Source organism: Balaenoptera ricei, chromosome 9 (genome assembly GCF_028023285.1).
Source record: "Balaenoptera ricei isolate mBalRic1 chromosome 9, mBalRic1.hap2, whole genome shotgun sequence".
NCBI lineage: Eukaryota > Metazoa > Chordata > Mammalia > Artiodactyla > Balaenopteridae > Balaenoptera > Balaenoptera ricei.
Window position 1 is genome coordinate 1,860,143 of NC_082647.1, and position 6,226 is coordinate 1,866,368.

Here is a 6,226-nt window from a genome sequence, read left to right on the forward strand (position 1 = left end):
ATTGTTTCATATATTTGATTTTTTTAGTTGACGGAGGTAAGCTTAAATCCAGTCCCTAACGCTTCATGGTGGCCCAACGCAGAGGCCAATAGAAGTTTGTTGAGACAGTGACTCAGCTGTGCTATTTAAACTTTTATTGAAATGAAGTTCAGCTGAAAGTACAGAGAAAAAATACAAAATGCAAATAGTCTTTTTTTTTTTCACTTCTCTGAAAGTGAGGTCTAAAGAAGTTACCAAGTTGATTGGAAGTAGGTCATTGATGGTTAAAGGCCTAAAAGTTAAAGTTTTTGATGTAACATTGGAGTAAATGATATATTGATGAAACAAGATAATCTGAAGCTTCATTGAAGATAATTTTTTTCCTAATGGAATTAAATTTTCTAAGATGGCCACTCCTGTTTGGAAGTTTGTTGAAGCAGACTAAAAACAAGGTAAATTTTTTTGATAAAGCCAAATTAAATTCATAATGAAGTTCGTAATCTTTCACATAATATTTCAAACTTTTCCGACAAATATTGTAATCTTGATTTACATTCCAGTTGTTGATGGGTCTAGGAGACAAGTAAGGGTCACTAGTCCTGAGGACCTTTTGTTCTGTGACTCAGAGCACAGAGGAAAGAGTGGGAAAGCTTTGGATTCAGATAGGTAGATCTTACTTTTGGGTTCTATGCATAAAGGGGACATTTCTTACTTCTCCCCTCAGCATCCGTGAGCCCTTCTCCACCAGTTGTCCTGGCGATGCTTCAGTCCTGGGATGGAACATATGCCCAGCTTCAGCTCGTCAGAAGATCTCAGTGCCCTGGCCATAGTGACTTACAGTAAGTCCCCTACGTATGAACGAGATCCATTCTGAGAGCGTGTTCATAAGTCCAGTTCGTAAGTCCAACAAAGTTAGCCTAGGTACTCAACTAACACAATCGGCTATATAGTACTGTAATAGGTTTATAATACTTTTCGCGTAAAGAATACATAAAAAACAAACAAAAAATGAAGAAAATGTTTTCAGTCTTACAGTACAATACCTTGAAAAGTACAGTAGTACAGAACAACAGGTGACACACGGGCTGGCATCGAGTGAACAGGCAAGAAGAGTTACTGACTGGAGGAGGGAGAGAAGGTGGGAGATGGTAGAGCTGAAGGATCCTCAGCAATAGGAGACGGAGGGCAAGCTGCAATTCCACTCAGGCCTGACGTTGATGGCACAGGTTCTGGTTCCTTGCTGGATTCAATTCTATCTACCCTCTTGAAAAAATGATCCCGTGATATCTAGGTAGTAGCTCTTTTTTTCTTGTCATAGGTGATGCGGTAGCACTGGATTGCATTCCGAAGGGCTGCTGCAACCTTCGTGTGCCGTTCTACGTTTGGGTCCTGTCCCTCAAAAACTAACAGTGCCTCCTCAAAGAAAATCCCCTTGCCATTTGCGTCGTGAATCTCTTCTTAGCAGTACCAGCTACATCACCACTGCTTTTATGCTTGCTTCCGGACCTCCTGGGCTAGAAATAAAGGTACTGCACTACTCTACTCTATACAGTACTGTACTGTGAAGTACACAAAAGCACAACCCCTTGTAGAGGATGCACGCATGTGACAGTGTCCGCCAGACACGTGAACTACCTTACGTGATTGGACGTGCGAATGCACGTTCGCATCTCTGAAAGTTCGAAACTTGAAGGTTGGTATGTAGGGGACTTACTGTAATTGGAATGAGCATAGGACCTAGTGGGGCTAATCAGATGGACTCAGTATATTTGTGGCAGCTACCGGAAAATTCCTTTAATTCTTCCTACTGAATGTAGAAACAAGAAAAGACGTGAAACTGCAGCTGTGCTGGCTATCTTGTCATCACAAGGCGAGAGCCTGAAGCTGTTGGGGGCCATCGTGAACCTCCGAAGGAGGATTATACAGGAAGTGGCAGAGATTTGGACAGAGTCCAAGCCCTGGTGAGATAGTTTAAGCCCTGAAGGTAGCCCAACTCTGAGTCTTTCTACTTACCTGAGTGAATAAAATCCCTTTATGCTTCAGTCAGTTGAAGTCTGGTTTTCTGTTACTTGTAATGGGAAGAATTCAAATGACAAATAGGTATATTGTTACCACCTTAAGGCTCTGGTGAGGTTAAGACGGCATATGTACGTGAACTGTCTAGTTCAGTGCCTGCTAATCTTTATATCCATTTTAAGGTATTTTTATTGAACTTAAACATCTAAGAAAAATTCCCATTTTAAAAATTCCTTCCTTCCATCCAAGTGTTTAAAATTTCAGGACAGTTTTACTACCTGCATGTTTTCTATCCGAAAGAAATGGCTCTTTCTTCTTAGCTACACAGAATATTTTTCTGCAGGCATTTGCTTAAAAATTTAGTCTTGCAGTTATTACTTTGTAATTGTTGACAGAAAGCATAGCTGACATGGTTGTTATTTGAAGAAGATGTTATGAGGACCATGTCCCTCACCCCTCCTCCGGATAGAGTGTTCTGTCCATCATCAGAATGTGACATTCTTGGATGGGAAGGGTTCAATAACTTGTATAAGCCACCTTTCTCACTCCCAAAAGCATGCTGTCAGTAATTTGTAGTTATGCTTCTAGCGTTTTTGTTTGTTTGTTTGTTTCAAGATGGGCTTAAGAAATTGCATATGTAGAGTGTGTTTGCATCCTCTGAGAACCCCCTGAGTACATTTTCCAAAGTACTGTCCAGTGCCCTTTATGTAAGCGCTCATGTTACCTGAAAACTGGGTTCACCTCTTGGTGGGTGTTGAGCCAAAAGACACAACCAAGCCAAAGAGCGGGAGAAGAAAGGACTTATTACAGTAAGTCTCCTGCATACGAACGAGTTCCATTCCAAGAGCGTGTTCGTAAGTCCAATTTGTTTGTAAGTCCAACGAAGTTAGCCTAGGTACCCAACGTTCACAGATGATGCCAGACACGTGAACTAACTTACGTGACTGGACATGTGAACGCACATCTGCATCTTTGAAAGTTCACAACTTGAAGTTCATATGTAGGGGACTTCCTGTACTTGCAGCAAGTAAGGAGAACGCTGGGGATCTTTCCCAAAGTGGTGTCTCCCCAAACAGCAAAGCTGGGGAAGCTTTAAGCTAAGGGTACTTGCATATTCATGAAGGGACTTGAGCAGAGGAGAATTCAGCGCTGAATTGGGGCGAAGGTTGACGGAGTCCAAGCTTTAGTTCATCCAAGTCATGCTCTTCGAGTGTCAATGTCATCATCCCATGCTGTACCTGATGGGGGCCTTAATTTCTGCAGAACTCAATGACTGTATCAGATTGTTATGTGCACCCCTTGAGGAGGAACTCGGACTCTGTTTTATGGCTGAACTATTGTTTCTTGACTGCTTTTCCTTTGGTCCTCACTTCCCTTAAGATCAGTAATTACTGAGACCCATTCAAGGGCAAGCATTGTGGTCAGACTTAGATCACAAAATGGCTCAGGACAAAAGTGGCTTCTCTTATGTCTAGAAAGCCATGCCTGTTCCCTTTCTCTGGGGTCCCCCTACCCTATCTGCTTACACTTGCATGATTAATATATTTTAGAATTTCAGAAACATGAATTGGATGTTCTGGGAATGGTCTGAAGAGAAAGGAGCTGAGAGGAGATGAGATGCACATGGAGAGGACAAGCTGGGTCTGGCTGCTTTGCTTAGTTGCACAGAGGACACAGGTGTGCCTGGAATAAGCACGCCGTGTTCTGTTCTCCACGGTGCTGAAGAAAGAAGCCTCCTGTGTGGTGCTGTAGTTTAGAGATCCAGGCATAGACATGGTGACGAGGAGGGTGATGGTGCCCACACATCTCAAAAGAGGGGCAGCCGAAGACAGGAAGGGCTGGCTATTTAATGGGAAACATTTACATGAAGGGAAAATCTTATACTGTATTTTGTCTGTGTAGGAGCAATGCAGGTGTTACAGAGTCCAAGCCCATACTGCTCACCGCACAGCCGACCAGTAAAGCCAGAGACAAGGTCCTGGGGCAAGGAATGGTGACTTTATTCAGAAAGCCAGCAGACTGAGAAGGTGGTGGACTCGTGTCCCAAGAACCATTGTACCCAGGTTAGCATTCAGGCTTCTTTTTTGCTAAAAGAGGAGGGGTTGTTGTAGACTTCTTGGTGCCAGAATCCTTTGTTCACAGCGTTCCTTTAAACCTCCAGCAAGATAATTGTTATTTTCCGTTCTGAGACTTTTTACCTCTACATAAATGGAAAGTGTTACACCTTTAAAGGTCAAGCCTGGGAGGCAGAGCATTGAGAAAGGGCTGTTATGTACAATATATTTCAGGCTCTAGGCAACCTTCTTTTACAAAAGGTGCAGAGCCAGCATGACCAAGCACAGGCCACTGAGCCCAAAGTTTAGATTCAATATGGAGTCAGGTGTGTTCTTCTTTGCTGCCCAGGGAAAGTGTCCAAAAACTAGAACTGGCAGTTGGAGTTTGTCTCCTGGTTGAGGATGAGTTTTTTCCACTGTTAGACCAGAGACAAATTCTTGGATACTAGTGGTGGGAAAGTGTGGATTCTTAATACATTTGGTCCACACAGATTGAGTTTGCCCGTCTGCCGAGGCTCTGAGCTCTGTACTGATGGACTCCAGGCAGGATCAGAGTGGTTCTTCCTAGTTTAACCTCCTCTTCCTCCTTCTACTCACATATTTAACATGTTAATGCTCTCACGTTTCTTCTTTGTTACCTGCAGAATATTAGTCCTACTCGATGCATATTTTACTCCTGCCTGTCTTAACACAGTCCTTGACGCTGAATATATGATAAGCACATAATACAGAGCATTTCTGTACAGTTTCCCGTTATTAACATCTTGCATTTGTATGCTGTATTTGTCCCAATCAACCAACCAGTGTTGATACATTCTGATTAACTAAAGTGTATAGTTTAAGAATTCACTTCTCTTTTTGTAGAGTCCTAAATGTTTTGACAATTGCATAACATCATGTGTCCACGATTACAGTATCATTCACAGAATTTCACTGCCCTAAAAATCTCTCCCTTCCTTCCCCCAGAGCCTCTGGCAACCACTGATCTTTGTACTGTGTATAGTTTTGCCTTTTCCAGAATTTCACAGAGTTGGAATCATACAGTGTGTAGCCTTTTCAGATTGGCTTCTTTCACTAGCAATATGCATTCAAGTTTCCTTCATGTCTTTTTATAGCCTGATAGCTCATCTCTTTTTATTGCCGAGTAATATTCCATTGTTTGGTTGTATCAAGTTTGTTTACCACTCACCTCCTGAAGGACACCGTGGTAGCTTCCAGGTTTTGGCGATTGTGAATAAAGCTGTTGTAAACATTTGCGTGCAAGTTTTTGTGTAGACCTAAGTTTTCAGCTCATTAGGATTGATGGATTATATGAAGACTATGTTTAGCTTTGTAAGAAACTGCCAAATAGTCTTCCAAAGGGTACCTTTCGAATCCCCACCAGCCCCACATCCTCATCAGTACTTGATATTGTAAGTTATTTGAATTTTAGCCATTTTAATAGGTGTGTGGTGGCATCTCATTTTTGTTTTAATTTGCAGTTCTCTTATGGCAGGTGACGTTGAGCATCTTTTGGTATTCCTATTTGCTATCTGTATATTTGCCTTGGTGAGGTGTCTGTTCAGATTTTTTGTCCATTTAAAAAAATAGGTTACCTTCTTATTGTTGAGTGGTAAAAGTTCTTTGTACATTTTGAATATAAGTCCATAATTAGATATGTGTTTTGCAAAGATTTCCCCCTAGTCTGTGTCTTGTCTTTTTCATTCTCTTAACAGTGCTTTTAACAGAGCAGAGTTTTAAATTTTAATGAAGTCCATCTTTAAAATTTTTTCCTTTCATGGATTGTGCTTTTGGTGTTGTTATTAAAAAGTCATTGCCAAAGCCAAGGTCACCTAGATTTTCTCACAGGTTATCGTCTACAAATTTTATACTTTTGCATTTTACATTTAGGTGTATTATCCATTTGGAGTTAATTTTTGTGAAAGATATAAGGTCTGTATCTAGATTCCCTTTTTTTTTTTTTTTCCTGGGCTCTCTATTCTGTTCCATTTATCTGTCCATTCTTTCACCAGGGCCACATTGTCTTGATTACTGTAGCTTTATAATAAGTCTTTTAAGTTCGGAGGGGTAGTGCTTGAACTTTGTTCTTCTTCTTTAGTATCGTGTGGGCTATTCTGGGTCTTGTGCCTTTTCAAATGAACTGTAGAATCAGTTTGTTGATTGCCACAAAATAATTT